This window comes from Fopius arisanus, unplaced genomic scaffold (genome assembly GCF_000806365.1).
Source record: "Fopius arisanus strain USDA-PBARC FA_bdor unplaced genomic scaffold, ASM80636v1 scaffold00025, whole genome shotgun sequence".
In the NCBI taxonomy this organism is placed as follows: Eukaryota; Metazoa; Arthropoda; class Insecta; order Hymenoptera; family Braconidae; genus Fopius; species Fopius arisanus.
In genome coordinates this window covers 687,739-708,935 of record NW_011887764.1, presented here as the reverse complement: position 1 = coordinate 708,935, position 21,197 = coordinate 687,739, and the positions used below count along the sequence as shown (strand labels likewise).

At 38.3% G+C, this 21,197-nt stretch overlaps 1 protein-coding gene across 1 annotated transcript in view; it reads left to right on the top strand.

Annotated features, from left to right (window-relative positions):
* The window catches only part of LOC105264804 (uncharacterized), a gene marked incomplete in the record, with an annotated part of 75,192 nt that overhangs the window by 40,456 nt on the left and 13,539 nt on the right, over positions 1 to 21,197 (top strand).

Sequence of the window (21,197 nt, the reverse complement as noted above, 5' to 3'; positions counted from 1 at the left end):
AAAGCGCCTTCCTCCCAATCTACTGCAGATTACTCTCATTATCGGTAAGAGAAATTGCACTTTCTCTGAATATTACAATACAGATCCGACCCAGTCGGTAATGCAGTTGACAAAATTTCATTGTTGACGGATGGTAAATCTTGGGTAACGTGTTTTATACAGTTACTGATGCCAGATATTTACCAGTAAAAATGCGCATTGTCGATCTCCTCGCGATATTTATCTTCAACCATTAATCGGGCTAGCCGTTGATAAAGAAGTGATGGAAATAAATGCTCAAAGAGACCCAGGGAAAATGTGGACAGTAGGTCTACGAATACGTGGTTTTGTTCTTAACGTTTATCGATTAGCCTTCGATTGTTTGGCCATTACCTTTTATTTTTAGAAAACCCCGGCCCTGTCGTTGCCCCGATAGCCCGAGTTTTCTAATTGAAAATTTACCCCTTACTGAAGCATTCGCTAAGACTCAACCCCACAAGCTAATCGTAAATTGCACAAGCGTTGAATTGATTCTCATTGAATTTCTTATTGGGTATTTAGTTTATTCAATGGAAACAGTTTTTACTTGATTCATCATTTATTTTATCCGGTTCATGTCGTATGGCTCTCGGGGGATTTCTCATGGATGTGAGTAACGTCCATCGTTGCCGTTGTGAACAGCAACCAGAGAAATGTATCCCGTTATGACCTTTGATCTTCACCGTAGCGACCGCACACGGTCGAACCGTCACTTCTGGCTGAATTCACGATCGTTTTCGCTTCGGAAATATAAATATTTTCAGTTTATTCGAGGGTCGCAATACTTTTTTTCATCGACTCAAAACCACTGCAAAGAAAAATATGCACTTGCTAGCTATTCGTTTACTGCGAGGAAGTATTTAACCGTTTATTACCGTAGTCCTTCAATCGAATCTTTCCAAGGCATGTCTAGTAATTTTCAATCGCGAGAATTATGTCGCTCTCAAGGATCATCCTCGAGGGTAACATCATCATGATAATAAAAAGCTAATCAGAATCGTCTTTCGATAATACGAAAGTGGAAATATGAATATTTCTCTCAAGGAAACGAATATCTGGCAAAAACATTTTTTTTAGTGTAGGTCTGAGACTGAGAGGAATTAATTTCTTCAACTGAATTTTGTTGAGACAATTCAAATTTCTTTTTCAAAATTTCAATACCATTTTCGTTTAATTTCTTGGCTGACAGATATTCAGTGGGCATGAATATATTTACTTCGGGGGGTAGCTGAGTTAATTGATGCAGACGTTTTACTTTGAGACGAATATGTCAGGGGTTTTCTCTCTTATTTTGGTTCTTATTTATCTCAGTTTCTCGTGCTTTTCCGAAAACTTTTGCTGAGGTCTGATCATTCATCTTCCCCCATCCCTGGTTCCAACCGTTTCTGCAACATCCAGAATAGTTTCTAGGCTAGGAGGAATTACTCCGGAGCTTCATAAAAAAAAAATCGAAATCTCCTAATTCATTGATGCTCAGGGAAATACATTTTTTTCGGGATAATGTGAATTTTTGAGGGAAGTTTTATAGTTATTTCGGTGAAAGCCTGGGTGAGGTAACCCTTTAACGAAATATATTAAAAGATTTTTATAACAACGTGACCCGATTATTGATATTTCGTTGAATATATCACATAAATTTAACATGCGTTTTAATATAAATTCTAAAAACTAGAACATTAAAAACGGTTTTTCATAAATGTCGATTGAAGGGTAAAAAGGGCAACAGTAATTTCCGAGTTTAATTTCTCTAAAAAACGTGAAAAGAAAAAAAAATCCAGTTACTCTGAATTATCTCAAAGGATCGGATGTTCTAATGACGACGATCCTTCGACATTTCCGTGTCACTTGTTACAAATTCAAAAGTGCACGGGAGATTAATTCGGTAAAAAATTCAGTAGCTAAATCCTCGTACACGGTGAGTGCAGTGTGAGAAGTTTTATTACAATGCGTCTGCTGAAGAGAGGGGTTGTAGGAATGTGGAGAATAAGAGCAGAGTGAGGGTGAAGAGAATAAGAAAAAAATAAATAAATAAATGAATAAAAGGGGAGGAAAAAGATGTGTTGGTAGGAATTTTTGGGGGAGACGAGTCGACGGACTCAACTCGACTCGGGGGCGCCTGCCTGCCACTGCTGCCCGCCGCCGTGAATCAATACCCGCATTGCGCGTGCCACCTCTCTCTCTCTCACACATCCTCTCTCCTTTGCTGTACTTTGTCTCTTTTCCTCCCGCCTCCCCCCACTGTACTCCCTCTCTTTCTCCCCTTTCCTCTCCTTTTTCCTCCACCATTGTACTTTATCTCTCTCCGGCACACAATTTTCTTCACCCCGTACTTTATCCCTCTTTGGCTCTCTCACTCATTGTACTTGATTTCTCTCAGTCTCACCCTCTCATGACTGGTTTCATCGGAGCGTCGCCCGTTGTATGCCATTTACCATCACACATTTTCCCTTCTACATCGGCTACAACCTCGTCAGTCCCTCGTTCTCGTTCCATCACGCGGGCCCTTTACTGTAGGGAGAGGGCTGGGGAGTAATAGGCAGACAGCCGCAGGAGCGAAAGTGATGAGCATGGGACATTTCTAGGGGGCAATGAGAAACGCAAAGGGTGCAAGACTCAGGGAGGGGAGGAATAAATATGGAATTGAAGGGCTCGGAAATAGGTCAGGATGAATCAGACAGCTGATCTATTCGATGGGTATTACATATTTTGGAAAATTGAATGTTTGGAAAATTTTTTAAACGAGTAGGGATCGGAGGGGGCGAGAAAAGGGATAATGAATGAAACCATTTTTTATTTTCAAATCCATGGGTTGGAATTCTTCATTTCGATTTTTTTCGTATATTTGTCTGCCTCTCGTCTTTCTAATATCAGCTACGCGGCCGATTTAAATCATATAGATTGTTTGGCGGAAAACCTCGATTTTGGAGAAGAAGCATTTTTCCATAGCTTCGAGGTCTGATCTATGATTTTTGGAGAAGGAAAGTTACTTTCTTCCTAAATCGAGGGTTTTTTTAGCGATCAATCGTTGGCTTCCGTTATATTTTCTCGCAGATAATGTTGCAATAATAAAAAAATAATGAAAGGGAAAATGGAAAAGCTATTTGCGACCCCCAGAAGAGCGGGGATGAAACGAGCGAGAAACATGTTTGATTAACACTAACTTTGATAATACTCAAGTGTAGTCTAGAAACCTCAAGGTGTTAATGCATTAATATTAAGTCTATAGGGAATATACTTCATGTTGCGAAACCACCGCGCTGTCACCTCAACTCATGACGGATTATCGTTGTCAGTTTCACTCCTCAAGTTTAGTTTTTCAATTCAATTTATTTATCACACACGTGTCTGGAGGCGAGGCAATAAAAAATGTCGGCTCAAGTTTTTTTTTGCGACTTCAGGCACGTGTGCACCCTTTCTGCAACTTCTCCGGTTGTTTTCATTGCGTGGGCTGAAGGGAATGCCGTGGTCACACGGGGGTAATGAAGCGGTTCATTTTCATTGAGAACTTTATTTTATTGAATTATACATATTACATGACCGTAAATTGCGGGTATTGCACTGTAGTGGGATAATATGAATGAATTAACAAAAAATGCACTGGGAAAAAAATTTATGACATAAAAACATAAAAATATTTGCAACACGATATTATTATTTTCATTGACATATTTTCATAGAATTTGTCTTGGAAAAGCATTTCCATTTTTACGTCCCCCAGTGTCAATTCAAAAAATTTTCATATGGCGTCCAAGAATAATAAACTAGTATAATTAATGATAAATAACAAATTCAAGAGCGCTTATAGAGGAAAAGATAAATCGTTAATTTTAAGTTGATTAACTTTAACGGGGTGGGATGTCATATCCGTCAAGTGGATAATATTTGTTAATTTTTGTTGGAATAAAAAAGTTGGGGCTGGTAAATTTTCAGAGTTATTTCCGCTTCGCGGTTGGGAGGGTAATTTTTATGGGACTTTCACGGTAATTATTGTGAAATTTTTATCTCCGTGTGTGAATTGGGCGTTTCAACCTCGGAAATTCCCTTATCAGTTTGGGTAGAGCACTCTGGAGTGATTCCATCGTCGTGAGAGTGAATTGATCACACGTCGACACGTAGAATCGACAGAGTAAATCGATTATCCTTCGCTTCTATCCGTTACGTAATTAGATTAGATCGGTGGAAGTACGTCAGCCCGATGCTCTCATGTCCATCTACACGTGTATATTCATTGGCTTTTCCCTACTCCATAGTCGTGATTCGCCTCATTGTTTTTGTTCTCTCTCATCAACGGTAATTTATGCTGGAGATTTAATTGAACAGAAAATACGGAGCATCAGTGTGTGAGACGGTACTGTAGGGCGTGGACCCATCATTCGTTATTTATACGAGTGACGTGACGTCATTGGCTCGGTCTTTGATCGATCAGTCGAATGATCCGATTAAAATCACGAATGTGAGAATTATTCGTTCGGCTCAGAAATAGTCTCAGCGTCCCGCCGATAATTTATATATAGAGACATGTGGCGCAAGTGGAAGACCGGACATACACCCAGAAAAATCCTTTATTTCAATCAAATAAAAAATCATCCTTTTTGTTTTATTTATCTATTATTTAATAAATCCTGCTGTTAAAGATGATAACTTATCTGTTTCATCCCAGAATTATCATTCACACAAAATAAATTGCGAGGGGTTATTCACTTGTGAAAAAAAAAATTCCATGAAACCATCTGAAATCATGAGTAATCTCTTGAAATCTGTGAAGTCACTTGTCATATTGTCAACAAAACTAAACAAAAGTATATTTCATACTCATTGATTGATATTTATTTGATTGAAATGAGTAATTTTTCTGAATGACTTCACAACTGAGGATCAGAAATATGATGTGGTTGTAGATAACCCAAATCCATCCCACGAAATCCCCAGTCTCACGTACTCCATTCTCGCCTGGGCTATTCATCTTTCGATTTATCCCAAAGATGTACCACCTGCGTGGGTCCACAGGTGTACCTTTTCGCGACGACATGAAAATACAATGAAGAGATAAATAAAAATAAATAAGAAAAAAAGTGGCGAGAGTCCTAAGGCATTCCGTAAAATTGAGGGAATAGGCCGCCCATATAGGAGAACAAAGAGACCAGTAGAGTTTAGTTGATGATGAAGAAAGGACAAATGGAAAGAGATAACTGAGCTAGCCTGTCCTGGGGGGAGTTTGATGTCCCACATTCAGGCCAGACCCTCCGGCAAAAGAGTTGAGCTCTCTATCTTTTCTCTCACTCGTGTCATATCCCGTGGCAGAATGACTTCCCTCTCCTCCAGTTTTATCACGACTGCAAGGTATCTATCTCCATCTGCCAACAAGCCGCACCTCATTGCACTCATTGTCCCTTCTAAACTTCACTCGCTATCTCGTTTAAGGTAAAGGGTGCGTCTGCATCGCCCACCCCTTTTCACCCACAATCATCATCTTGAGAATTTTTCCTCCTTCTGATAATGATAGATCTGATGATAGGGTGTGCGAAAAAAAATTAGATAATCAAATCAAGAAAATTCAGGCAAATGTTATAAGAAGGTATTCAAGAAGGTATTCAATTCATATTATCATTATTAAGATTTACTTGAGATCATCGGGAGGTGACGCATAATTCACATCCCTGTTGTATAATTTGCCAGATTCGAAAAGAACATTAAAAATGATGCCGCATATCTGGAATGAATACTGAATAATTTCTTCATGTGAAAATGAGGCTGAGAGATCGATTAAGATAATTAGTGTAATAATTTTTGGTGGCAAGGTTGTAGGAATAACACGCGAGGCTCCTCTAATAATAAGTCATGAAATTCGGAATTCGTCTCCTAGCCTAAACGATTTGGTTATTTTTTTGGTCAAGCTTTTTGGATTTTGAATAAAACAAGCACTCCAATGTACCGGGTTTCCCAGCATGCAATTTTCAATTGGTTCGTACTAGTTTTTCATTTTCATTTTATCTGATGGATCCGATAAAATGCACCGATCCCTAACATTTTTTCGGCTGGGGTTTATGATATTGTAGTTTTTCACCGAGAAGTGGGTAATTTCTTCTAGGCACGAATATCCTCTTGGACTTCCGCTCTAATTACCTCCTTCACTATCTTTCTCTTTGGTTTTCTTACCTCATCCTCTCTCAATGCAGCTATGCCTCTTTCTTCGGTGTCCGGAGTGATTCCACTGGAAAAAAATATCCTGGACAAAATCCCCTGACAAAAAAATACCCTAGACAGAATCTTCTGAAAAAGATCTCCCCGTCGAAATCGCCCGGAGAATCTCTCGAAAAAAAATTATTTTGTTTTGTAAATTGTAGGGAAACTTGAATTTCACTGATGAATGTAGAATCTCTTGTAGAGTCTCCTTTCGGATCACTCGAGCACAATTTACCACGAAAGGGATATGTCCGTCAGTCTACCTGTTTTCCACTCGTTTCGATTCAGACGGGGATGTGATTATCCAGACGGTGTTGGGACCTCACGCCATCGGAAAAGCTCCGTTTCGTAATTTCCCTGGGAAATAGCATTCCATTCGATGGATATTTCCCTCTCCCTTATGTCTCTTTACCTCCCAGCTATTCTTTCCCAAATTCTCTCTTTTTGATTTTTCATTCTTCTAGATGGAGATAAATATTGAAGGAAAAGTCCTCGATTTGCAACATTTAAAATACTTTACGATGATTTTTTTAATTCTGAGCAATTTTTTTCGAAGGGAGTCTGAAAAATTTCATAATTATTACATAATAAAAATTTGTAAAATTCCCTATTTCTTTATCTATTGATAAAAAATGGATATGATTAAAAAAAAATGGGGCGAAAAAAGAAATATTTTTAACAAATAGCAAGCACACATTTTATTCAAATTTCTCTTTTGTAATTGAACTCAAAAAGTGAAAGTCTTAAATAATGAGAACAATGAGATAGTCGGTACTTCTCGACTGTCCAATGAACTCAATTCTAGTATAAAATTGTCGAATAACATGTTTGCTCGTTTTGAAACTAACGCGGAAAATCCATTTGAGTGGTAAATGCCAGTAGTTAGGGTCCTCGACCGGCCAGACATGAAATCCCAGTCGATATTTCGGCTCACAGGTGCAGAAAACTTGACCGAGTTCGGGATCCCGGGTGCATGACGCCCTAGATTCACTTGAAACCCCTGCGTTTTATCCACCGACCTGGTGAAATACACCCGTTGACACCACCATAGTGGGGGGGAGGGGGGTAAACCTGCGAGCTCATCCCCATCGCGCAAATGTACACCGAATAAACAAGCCCAGTCTCTGCTAAATTTCCTTTTTTTTTCAAAATTATCCCTCCGCATCGAGAATAATTTTTTGAGAATTCCGTGAAAATTGCATTGATTGCATTAAAATGAAAGTGGTCACTTCATTTTTATTTTAATGTAATCGTTCTTTGTAATGTAACGTAATCATTATTTAAATAATTCTGATGTGAGATAAATTGAATTTTAGGGTCAATTGATTTATAAAATTATCAATTTTAAGAGGAAATATGGAAAGACTTTCGGTAAAATAATATTTTTGTGTTCCCGCGTTAGATGGATAGGTTTCTGAGATAAAGTGATAGGTTAGGAAATATTTGAATTTGATTGACCTCACTCTGATAATAAATATAGTCATTAGAGTGGACGTTTGAATCAGTTATTGTTGGATATTTCAAGAATTATCGTTTGTAATTTTCCATCGTCATTGGGAAAATATAGGTGGGCATGAGTGCAGAATCCTGAGAGATATCGATATTTCAATTAGCTGATTGAATTTCAAACGACTCATTGGAAATGTAAATTAATGCCACAGCAATCCGGGTAAATATTATTCGCCGCCCTCAAGAGTGGAAAATTTAGGGAATTTTCATTGAAATTATTCAAATATCCGACGAATCAATACAATTCTTTGATTATATTCCTCCACATTCCGAAAACTTCCAAAAATCAACAATTAAGTTGATTTAAAACCAAAAGACTTTAAAATACTTCTCTCAAGTAAATGCATCGTGGCCAAAGGTCATTTTTTTCTCGGTGTATCAATGATGGTTACCTATCCAAATGTCACAGCTCAAAATATTACTTCAAAAAGTCACAACAAAAGATATAAGTGAAAAAAATATTCCTTCAAAATATTCCAGCAGGAAAATATTACAGTTAAAAATATTTCAACAATACCCACATTATTTAAAAACATTACAAGAAGAAAAAAAAGTATAAACAATCCTCATATTTGGTATATAATGATGAATTACACTTGAACTTTTATTCGCTGCAACTGTCTCTGAATATACCAATAATTTTTACATAAAAATTTTTTTTTATATATTTTGCCGGGTAATATTATTATATTAATATATAGAATAAAATTTAGAGCGGTCACCATCAAAGATGCAGTCATCAATATTTTTCAATTTAAACTCCGGGACATGTGTCTCATTAGCGTGTCTGCACTTGGAAACGAATTAGCGGTTGTTCGCATGTTACCCAGTTTCTGATAAACTTGGGCGTCTGCGACAAAAGTTTTAACATGAAAAAATAAGTCACCGAGAGGTATTTTCTCGTGTCCTCCTGCACCTGGGGGTTAGACTGCTCGCCATGAGGGCCAAATTGTCGAGATTGAAACGATTTATTTCGCGTGCAGTGGAGCTTCAGATGACGTGCGAGTGGAACGAACGAAAAATGAAGTTGAGCGGAGAAAAATTGAATAAAAAAAATTTATCGGTGAATTTCTCGTGGAGATGATGTACTGTTTTTTTTTTTTTATTCACAATCTCGGTTGGTGGTTCGTGTGCGTCAGTTCGGTTGAAAGTCAAACCTGGGAGTGAGTCGATAATCGATCATAATATATGAGCACGAGCTCTACAACGGCTTCACCATGCTCATAACTAATAACAATCCCTGACACATCACCTTATAATTACGGGAGTGGATGAGAAGTACACATAGAGAATTTCTTGTAACCATATGACCCGCTATCACTAATTACTCGCTCGTTACAGTACGCGGAAAATATTATCCTCGTTACTATTAATTACCACTGCCTGTCGTAATTACGTTTATCTGTTTATTTTTCATTCTATTATCTCCTTGGGTACATAATCGAGAAGACAAATTCATTCATATTGACTTCATTACCAAAAATTGAATTGGCTACACTTTTCGTTAACCGTCAACTTCGTCAGTTTTAATTAAATCAAACTCGCAACATCGCTTCACTAATTCCATTGCTCAATTACACTGGAATATCCGATATGTTCGACGCACTCGTCAAAGATTAAAATAACTCGAGGTTGTTAATTCGATGAATATTTTCTGTAGGTAGTACCGTTGCGTTCCTCTTTAAAATTTTCCTATCAATTTAATTGAATATTAAAATAATTAAATATAACTGCATTCTATATAAATATCAATAATATTATCTGGAATAATATTTCGTTATAAAATTCAATCGTGAAATGTTTCGATGGCGAATTTTAGTTGGGAAATTTTCGGTCTAATGCAATCAGTTACGGCCATGTGAGTACATTTTGGGGGGATGTGATAGGGGGAGGGAAAGACAGCTGAGAAGAGAGACATTGAGTGGAATTGAAGTGCAAGTGAGAGAGAGTGAGAGAATCGGGAATGTGGGGAGTGATGGAGGGTGGGCGGGTGTATGAGGGGTTTAAGGGGGGATGGATGGGGGTTGTAATGGAAGAGAGGGGAGCGGAAGGGGTAGGCCGCGGGGGTCATGGAGTGCGCTGACCTACTGTTCCACATTCGCCCGTTCCAGCCTTTCGAAAGTTCGCCTCGCCACCGAACCCCAGAAACCCAGAGACCACCCCTACACTTCCACCCTCATCCCCTGTCTCCATTCTTCAAAGACCATCGCCTCCTCTTTTTCGTTACTCTCGTACTGTTCGTTATTCTTCCTCTGAACTTTCGTTCGTTGTTGTCCCCGGGGGGATGGAAATAGCTCTTAAAAATCTTTAAAATCAATCGAAAGGAGATTTAAAAAATCACCCCTCCACTCACATGTACAGGGAAATATCGCTATTGTTTTTTTTTTTTATCAATTCGGTGATTTATTGGTGATGGACCATTTTCAGAATGCCTTTAAATTGCGAATCTCGGTTTGAATCGTTGAATGTCGAATATTAGTCGTAAAAATGAGGCCATTGGGGTCAATCGGGTCTCGTTTTGAAGGGAATAAAAATATCTTGGGGATGTGATATGGCGCGAAATTTTTTGAATACCACTCGGCCAATGGTGAGCTGTTGATAATTGAAAGGGAGGCAGTTTTTTTTATTTCTTTTTGGCGGATTAATTGGTAGTTTGGGTGCGGTGTTGATGGTTGAGATCAGGGTTTGATGGGGAGGTGATGATTTTTTAGTGGTGGATGGATGATTTTGTGCCACCGGGCTCTGGGTAACGAGCAAACGTCCCTATGTTTCACTGGCTGGACTCGGGTTTGCTTTTTGCCGCGATTGAGCGCATGCTTAGGACATCCCCCGCAGTATCGGTTAAAACACACACCAGTCAATGTGCAGCTTCACAAATGTGTAGATATGCTTGACTAATACATGTGCGTCGGGTTGTTCCCCTGCTGGCATCTGGTGGATCTCCGGGGGTAGCGACAAAGGGATATCTTGGGATGGGGTTGCGTTGCACTCGCGGGATTTTTTTGAAATTTATGCCGCAAGTCAAATGTCCCTGCAGTTTTTTCTTGAAAATACCAATTCAAAATGGGTTTCATCTTTTCCTTCAATATTCCATCATTAAATTTATTTGCTAGATAATTATTCAATCTTGGTTTCAATTGCGAAAGGGGAGGAGCTCAATAAACAGCGGAAATTAAAATTTGTTTTCTTAATTATAATTTTCCTCAGATTTGAGTCCCCAAGGCATCTCGGCCACACTAAGAAAGAAAATCATTTCTAAAAAATTATTTTAGTATTAGAAAAATTTTCTGCGCATATTTTATATAGTGATAGCAAAATATTGAATTAAAATTTTTATCTGCCAAAAAATTAGATAATTCTAATACTTCGCCGAAGCATTGAAAAGTCTGAACCATGAATTATTTCATTGAGATACAAAAGTGCTACAAAAATTATAGAAAACATCATGTGTTCCCCATAATCAAAAAACAATCAGTAAACTTGACAAAGTTAGAGTACCATACGACAGAAATTATTGCATTGCCTCCACTTTTTCCAGTGCTGCACAAAATTTCTCTGAAATTTTTCTGTATCCATTTGCTCTAAAAAAAAAATAAGAAAATAAAAAGAAAAATATCAGAAAAATTGACGTCCCTAGCAGCATGCCAATTTTTCTGGCGGAGCACAAAAATTCTCACGGGGCCCAAAAATAATTGTCCCAGACCTCAAGTTGCCATCGTCGGAATTTCCCTGCGAGATTTTTCCCCATGTAGGATTGTACCAAACAAGAAACGTTAACAAAAATAATGAAAAAATAAGTAAATTTTCAATAAACTGAGAAATTCTCCTCCGCCCCTGATGCGTTAACTGCGCGAGTGCGATGAAGAGGGAGTGAGAGGTGCGGGTGGGGTGCGCTGCGGAGGGTATTCCAAGCACCGGTTACACCCTCGAGTGCAAGTGAGACAGGAGCAGACGATCCCCTGGTGGATTCACTTGAATCGACAGAGAGGAGCGAGGGATGTGGCGGGGTTATTCCGCGCTTTTGATAATGGTGGGGGATTGAACGAGAGAGCGTAGTCGAGCGATCGTCCCGCTGTGGCCCCACGAGCTTGATGCTCGCGTAGGTAGTGAGTGACTTTCTTGCCATCGGACAAACGACTCCTCATTGGAGGGTGATTTTTTTTTCTTTCAATAAAATCTGGAACTGGCTGGTTGTCAGTAGCCGATAAGTGCGCCAGTGAATTCCTCCGGTGTCTAATAGAAAAAAGAACCAAGGGATTCGGATTAACCAGAGTCAAGCGCAAACGAATCGAGTGAACGGGGGAAAAAGGGAGAAGAGAAAAAAAAAATATTCGTGGGTAAGAAGGAGAGAGAGTGATAGTGTGTGAGAGTAACGCATAGTCCACTGGGGAGGGGTGGCAAAAAGTAGTACGTCAATGTGGCGGGGAAAAGTGCGGTGGAGACGAAGGTCGACGGATTAAAATTAATTAAGTCGATGATAACGATGGATTGATACATCGTTGAACGTATGGTATAAGTCTGATTGATTGATATTAATTATTGAAAAGTTAAATTGTGGCGGCGTTCAGGGGTAAGACGGGTAGACGGGCTGTTGTGGTGACGGCGTTGACACCAAGGAATCGGATGTTATGCGCCGGTGGTACAGTGGTGGATGAAGTGTCGAGAGGTGTGTGTGATAAGCTCAAGAAGGTGGAGGTTGTGTTTGTTAATCAAGTGCTCGTGATTGTCAGGGCTGACAAAGACGAGGGGGACGAGGACGAGGACGAGGACGACGGCTACACCGGAATTTGGGGCTGATATTATATATTTTTAACGGGGGGGGGCTTTTTCCGACGGTGGATCACGAGGTGATTTGGGGCTTTTTGGGGTGCACTGGGGGGTTAACAGTGGGGGTTTGGAGGGTGATAATATCACGAGAATCGCCAGCAGGGCTGAGGGCTCGAACGCATGTAGGAACATGGCCGCATCCAGCCCCTGCCTCCCTCTAGAGGTGAGTGCCATCTCGGTGTTATGGATGGATTAAACAATTTGGATAATTACCCTATTTTTAGGAGAGTTCGACTTACTTGGATTGATTTTTTATGATGATTATTTGGTGGTTTGGGCGAGGGCTTTGAGCGATGCGAAAATCACCGCCGAACCGCTCGAGGCAGACTAGCTCTCTTTAAGAACTTCACGAGGTGGATAATTTCTCTTTTCCTTTTTTTTTCTCTTTACGAATATTGGATTAGGGTGATGGGATAAAAATTAGTCGCGAGTTGTCACTAGTGGGGATGAGGGAATTGTAGAAATGGGGAGAAATATGGATTGCTGTTTCTATTTTTGTCGGGGCTTTCGTGTTTCTCGAGCAGTTTACGTGGAGAAACGTTTGGGCGAGGGTTCATTTTGGAATATGCCGGAGGTTTTATATGCAGATAGTTTTTGCAATGATGGGGGGTCCACATTCCCAAGGAACTCACAGAATTTCGGACGAGGGAATTTTCAGAAGAGGGAATTCCGCAGGAGGAAGAACGATCGCAGGATTCTGGATATCGCCATTCGCTTCATCAAAAAGTGCGTTTTGTTTTTTTGATTTGTGGGGGTTGTGACGTGGAATAACGTGGTCTAACCTCTTTGGGGGATGTTTGAGGGGGGTTGTGGGGCGAGGGAGCAAGCGCCCCTCACGAAAATCCATGCGATACGAAAATAGCAGGCCGTGGAAATGGAACGGGGATTTTCTCCCAGGTTACACTCAGCGCTGCTTTGGGCGGGAGTTTCAAACCCCGGGTTATCACTCATTGATGCCTAAATACCGGTTTTGTGAAGAGTTCAAGAGAAATTTTGAAAGGAGAACTTATTTATTGTCTTTTCAAAAATTATTCTCATATTTTTATTCGTTTTCGGGGCATTACTGGAGGGAGTTCACTTGCTATTTATTTGGGAATGCAATGGGAAATTTCTAGGAATTTTTAAAAATCTCGAGCCTTATTAACACTTATTTATTTTTTCGTTTGCCAGTTTGTGTATAGAGAAAAAAAAAGACTCATTGCGTCTACTAATACGTATTTCAATAAGTATGATAGAATTTGGGAAAATCCAGACAATCAAAACCATTTTTTTCTCTACACTGTATTTCAGTGTAAATATAGGCAATGTAAAGAATATATACAAAACATATACTTGATTATTTAAATTAGGGCAATTAAGCATATTTCCTCGTAAGTCTCCAAAATATAATTTGTTTCCTCGTGGAATAGACGAGATTCGCATTGATTTTTCCTCCAGAAACATCCGCATGATTATTCAATTGATTTGCGCATAATGAGGTTGGCTTATTAATTTCTAACTCATAGGTGAAAGAGCGAAAGGAGGTTAGCCACTGGGGACGGCATTAATCGGCCATTACTCCGGTTTGCGCATCGACTGGTTTTCCCCAGGTCGAGACACGGCGCGTTATAGAATTCGTCCACGTATAAACCACCGTGACAATCCACGCGTGTTGTATCTGTTGCCCTTTCGTGAAGGACAAACCAGGGGCTCTCACTTTCCATCAATTTTTATTTCCATTCATTCCCCTACCAAGACACATTCGTGTCACATTCCATTTCAATTTTTTCGTAATATTTCTCTCCTGATATCAATCATTAATGATTCACATTAATGGGGATTTAATTAACCGTCCGCGATGAAATGGCTTTCTTCCTCTAACATAAATGTCAAAAATTGACATTTACCCAGAACCTTAAGAGAGGATTGTATTTATTCAATGCGATACTTCGATGATTTTATACGTGTTATTATAGATGTAGTTAGGAAAAGGGTCGGCACACAATCGAATTGTTCTACTTGAAAATTTTCCGTAAATTTACAGCGAAATGTCATCGGTTTTTCACCTGCTTTTCCAGTACTGGAAAGTCAATCTTTCATTCATATATTTATGAATTAAGTTGTTCATTCATCATTATCCAGCGATGAATGGAGTATACAATAAATTCCCGAGTATTGTGCATTTTCATTCGCATCTTGGAGGAATCCATTGTTTCATCCCTTTATCCGACATTGGGAGCGTTGAAAGGTCGAGGAATAATGAAAGAAAATGGAAAAAGGGAATATCGGTCACACCTACTGGTATTGTCCCGTGGGCTTTCAACAGTTCATAACGTCGGCCTCATCGTTAATTAATAACTGCGAAGGTAATTAGCGATGGGGAGCGCGTGGAGCCAAAGGGCGAAGGTTCATTTTTCCTGGGACAAGGCAGTTATTTCTCTCTCTTGTCTGTCCTTTCAAATTTATTAAAACTATTTAATTTTTACTCAAAATCCGTAGATATTACAGCTTTTTCAAATAATTTTCAAATATCAAGTTAAGTAGAGAAAGGACAAAGACAATGGATTTGTTTCCAAGTTCGTTTCCCTAGTTTTCGACGAATATCAACGAATCTACGAAAGATAGTAAAATTTTTCTCGGAACCTCATTTATGGAGGCGAACTAAAGCTACAAAAATGATATCTACAAAAATTTCGCTATCTCTTTTGGATTCAAAGATAAATTTCGAAGAGTTATCAGATATCATTAGCCAGATTGACATTTTCAGGTAGTATTTCGAAGAAAATAAGACGAGAAACCGATATTCACTGTAAATGGTCACACCATGGCACAAAAAATGAAAAAAAAAATTGTAATTTTTATTTGGAAAATGCAACCGCGCATCGTCACCCAAATTCCCGGACTCATGAGATATCGTAAATATTACGTCCACCCTGGCTTATTTTAATTTCGCCGACGAGGCGCGATACACCCGTGAATTTATTAATCCCGACGATCCCGACAAATTTATCGTCACTCATTAAATGGTTGGAGATGAGTTGACTAGACCCCGAGGGATAACACGGGTGAATGCACCCATAACCCCTCATATAATTTTATCAGTCATTCGCGCATTTTTCAATGTCACTCCACTTTAGGTGCGATTTACGGCGACAGCTGAATGAGACGATAAATCGTTTTTTTTTTTTAATTCTTTGGTGGCGTTTAGTTTGGCATTTTGTGTTGCTTTTTTTCCGTGAGCTGTTCCAATAATTCTATATTCTAGCGGACAGATTGTCCTGGCGTGTACTCGACCACGTCAAGTTGTTATCCATTTGCTAGATTGGCCGTGTACACTTCGACAATGTACCACAGAATGGATTGGGGGACGAATTTCAGTATGACACACGAGTCACTAGAGACGAGTTGCTTAGGTAACTTCATATTAAATAGCCAATCAAGAATGTTGACGCGTGGAGAAGAATATTCAATAAAAATTACGAAATTCCAAATTCGCTTTGAAAATTTAAGTGATGGTATTGTGATTTTTCACTATAAATTTAGATGAATATTATGGAACGTAATTTAATCTGGAAATATCTGCAATGGGAGTGATGACTCGGAAAATTTAAGTCAGTCAGATAAAAATTATGGAATGCTCTATAAAAATAATGAAAATTCCATGACGGTTTCGCTGAATTTTCCTTGTACAAATGACGCACCAAAATGACGTGAAAAATATGAAATTTTTATTGAATATTGATCTGTGTATGAGGTGCAATGTCCAAAAAGAAATTTGCTGATGAAGTGCGCGATCTGAATTCTTATCCAATCTCGCGAAAATACTCTGCTTCATTTCAAAACTCAATGCCGAAATTTTTAATTACTTCAGTTGAATTTCCACTCAAACTTGAGCAGATCGTGTGATTAGAAAATTAAATATTTTATTGTTTCCCAGTCTAAGTGATCTGGAAATAAATACATACTCAATGTTTCAATTGAGCGCTACAGCCTCGTAATTCATGAGTAAGAATAAAAAAAATTCTAATAGAAATGACGGAATGTTCAGTAAAAAGTACGAAAGGATCTGTAAAAAAACGGAGTCAGTGAAGTTCCATCCGTTTTACTGGTCGTTCCGTAATTTTTATCGGACCTCCCCTCGCGAATTCAACCTTATGTAATTGCTACTTTGATGCTCTAGTAAAAATCTCTAAATCTCCACTACATTACACGATTACAGAAAATCGGTAAATTTTGTTATGGATTTCTCCTCGTGTGTACACTCTTGGAAAATTACACTTGAAATTTGAAGTAAAAAAAAGCTTGACATTTTAAAGAAACAACGATGTAAATAATTTCTTGTATAAAACTCTTTCTTGAATATTCTGGTAATTTCCAATTCAGTCAATAATTTCCCTCAATTCTCAACCTAACAAAAATCAATAATCATTCAAATCAATTTTCTTGAATTTTCAGAATAAATAAAAAAATTAATGACTGTGATTACAATCGAAATCAAATGAACACTTACATAATTGAGAATTTTGATGATTTTGTAACAGAAAATTCACGGAAATTCCAACGGGGTGTCAGCACAAATATACAATATATATATATATATCTTGTTTCCTTCAATTTCGCAATGTCCCTTAGGAACTGGCCTAGAGAAAAAATCCACTTATCGTAATTAACGACTTGGACACTGATTTAGTTGGTACGTGTGATTTGGCGTGTGCCACGTGTGACTCGTCTGGCAGGGTAGGGGGTGCTTGATAGAGGGTTGGTAGGACTGAATCCCTTCTGTAGGTTAGGATTGTGTGGTAGAACGAGCGAGGGGCGGTGGTTCGTCGACTGTAACGGGTGTAACACGAAAGGGCGGCATGAATGAACGATCAATAGATATATACCTCTCTTTCTGTGGATCTTCTCTTGATACCACGTCACGCACTCACTCCCCGATAATATTGTTTGTCGTTTAATCATCCTCTCCCTCAATTACCGCTATTCCCTCATTACAAGTACTTTATCTCGATTGCGTAATCACGTAATTACCTACCTATCTCATTATAGGTATTTCGCGTTACTTCGTTGAAAATTTAAAGCTCGGTCACTTCTCTCATTTTTTTTTCATTATTTTATTCATTCAAGTGATTATAATTGGATTTTCACCCTTCTGCGGCTTCATTTGCGAAGATGACAACCTGTGACATTAGGCAATATCTCATTTTCCATCGTGATATTTCAATCGGGTAAAATAGGTATTTATGTTATAGGGTCTGAGAATAAAATTAATAGGATAACAGAAAAATTGAAGATGTATCTTCTGGTATTAAACAAGACTAAATACAAAAAAATACTGGGTTACTCCTCACATCTTCTGCGATCCTGTTATAAAACTGTCATTTGACTGAAGTCAAATCGAGTATAGAAGAAAAATTGACTGATCGATATTGGAACACATGATTAGTATAAGGGAATTAGAACACTTTATTAATTTGCATTCCATGAAACATAAATTTCCATTTTTCATTCTCGACTGCAATCTGCTTTCACTATTTTCTTTCTTGTTAATTTATCTCGATAACGAATCACTAAACGTCAAAAGATTGAAAACCTGTTTTTCTGGCGAATTAAATTTCCGACAGAAAAAGTCTCTCCACATTTTCCTCCAATTTCCTAAATTTTCGATATCAATCGATATTCACAGAGACTGCTAAACTGTAAAATTCAGTTAATCTCACTTGACCACTACACTTTATGAACGAAATTTATGAAAAAAAAAAATCCCCACAGTGATATACTATCACTGCAGTAGTTCCCCGTCTCGAATAAACTTCATTAATGTCCACTTCTTTTAATTAACCCACACCCAGAAAAGGAGATAAAACAAAACAAAAACTAAGCACGTATAAAAAATATAAAAAGTGGGGCTTTGCATGTTTTTTTTTTGCTGTTGAGCGCGTGACACACATTTTGGGAACCACTGGTTGTCGTAACGCGTATACGAGTCTCGGCGCCCGCTCATGGTCGCGAGGGGGTGGGTAAAAAAATAAGGGTGAGACAGGGTGAAAATAGTTGGTGAAGAATCCCAGTGTGTCAGCGATTCTTGGAATCCCCGAGTTAATGCGTACGTACGCGCAATGCGAGTCGCGTCATGAAGGAACTCAAGGGATAATGGTGTGCGCGTGGTCGGACGCAATAAAATATGATTCCCCGTGAGATGAAAACCGATGAAGGGAGCTATCATGTTGCACGGACGACTTGAGCCGTATCCTCTTCCCCAGATCGTCTTGCGTTATTTTTGCACTTGCTTTTCTCAACCGAGAAAAATTTTCGAGAAATCTTTTCTATTGTATCTGCACCGATAGAAATATTCCACAGAGCTTGAACCGTTTAAAATTTCTTAAAATTTCAGTCACAAATTCAGACTCAGCTAAAAATCATTTTTCGTGCAAATTAAAATTTAAATCGAGCTAAATGAGGCCTGAAATTTCAGAGGAAAAAGAACCGTTAACACATTTGACGCAATCTTAGTCACCGGGGATTTCCACGAATTCTTATTCACTGGTGTGACTCACTGGACTATTTTCCTCTAATTACTCCATCGATTCGTTTCTAAGAAAAAAATATTCCTGAATTAATACTAAGATAAAAAATGAATCAGAAATAATTACTTATATGAATAAACTGCCGCATTGGAATGCGCACATCAGCTTGGAGCCATGAATATTTCTCTATTAGACAGTCTCAACATCAACCAAATTAATCCAAATGGAAGTATATCTAGGCCTTGTATATGCTTCCCACGGCTTCACGATTCATTAATAATTCTCCCTAACGACAGATAAATCGCACGGTCACATTCGCCTCATCCCTCACGAATTTACATTCGACATTTGTATGCCACACATAAACTAGAAATCATAAGCGAAGATTAATTAACATCCAGTCCGGTTTTTCTTTCAATTTTCCCTCCAGCACGAGGTCTATTATCACCTGTCGTACCAAATTATAAAATCAAATTCGTCATTCTGATAGTCTTTAATAAAACATCAGTAGCGAAGAGATCAAGTGAGAAAACTTGAATTTGCCATTTTTGCTGATTATCAATGTACCCCAACAATTATCGATTTATGACAAAAACATAAAAGAACTTTTTTGTAGCTGGTTAAATTCTCGAAAAAGAAGGTCTTTATATTTTTCCTCTTCGAGCCAATAGCTTTCTAGATAAGTTGATTGAAAAATTGAAATTCTGCGTTAAAATGTTGGAAATTTCTCGAGTCCAGGAAATCAAGTCAAAACGTGGCGTCACTATGGGGTAAAAATACGACAGCTTATCGATCTCTCACCCCTCGGATTTTTATTTACCATTTCTTACAACTACTCTTCTCCATCAGCTGACACTTCACCGGATCATTATTACCTTAATTGACTCCCAGACTCGGAGAATCGACCGAAAATTACCCGCGGTGTTTATTCATCCGCATCGGGGCTGCGCAACATCCAATTAACCTTTGGTAAATTGAAAATATCGCCCCCAATTGAAGAATAATTCTTGTCCGAGTAGTTGGAACTCCGCGCGCATGCAATTTCATCAGAGAGACAGGGAAATTCCTTCTAAATTAGAATCTATTTATTTTGCCACAAAGGTCTCTCAGCTTTAGCAAAAATCTATTTGCCACATGTAAATTACACCTCGACCCGCCCAAGTCCAACAAAAATAATCCAAATATTGTTATTCCCATCAAAATGAAAATATCCAAATAAAATAACCCACAATTCACTCTCCGGACCAATAAAAAAATATTAAACCGACCCAGAGTAAGCAGTACGAAATAAAATTCCTGTCTTGAGCCAAAAGACCTGCATTCCAGTAATGGGAGATCGATTCTCCGATTTTGCAAGCAATGGGAACAGTAGCCAAAGTGCACCGTCTCCTCGAGCAAGAGAAAAACCACGCGGATAAAAATTCTTCTTTTCAAAAAAAAAAGGAGTCTGGTTTTTCAGGAAGATCTCTAAATCTAGGAGAGATAGCGAAATTCTTCTCAGAATATCTTTTGTCGAGTGAAGTACGAGCTGCAAAAAAAGTCTTTACAAAAATTTCACCATCTCGCTTAAATTCAGAGATATTCCCGGAAAAATCCACTATTACTTAAATCGACTTTAATCTCTTGGCCACTGAATCGACGTATCGAATTCCCAGTGAACAACACACAACATATTCACAATACACATTACATACTTTTCGAGGTACTAGGTAATTTCATGTATTACACATATTTTATTCAAATGCGTACACTTGGGAAAATCATTTATTTAAACGAAATACGCATTCTGCATTACAGTAATAATAAACAAATGAATTAGCAGACCTATTGAATATAAATGAATACCATTCTGAAAAATAAGTGCAAAAATCAATAACACCAATAATAATAATCGTAATATAAATAATATGTTTTTTCATTTGAAAAAACATTGCATTTTCAATTTTATCGAAATAAACTCAATTATTTGATACAAATAAATAATTTTTTAAATGTGGTTTATAATTGTTTTAAATCACTGTAGTTTATAACAATTTCTCCATGTTGATCCGTGAAACTTAATACTTCGCAAATATAGTTTGAAGTTATATTCAAAAGTCTTAACAAGATTACAGTAGTAACATCAACCCCGTGGTCAGACCGCCAAACACACTC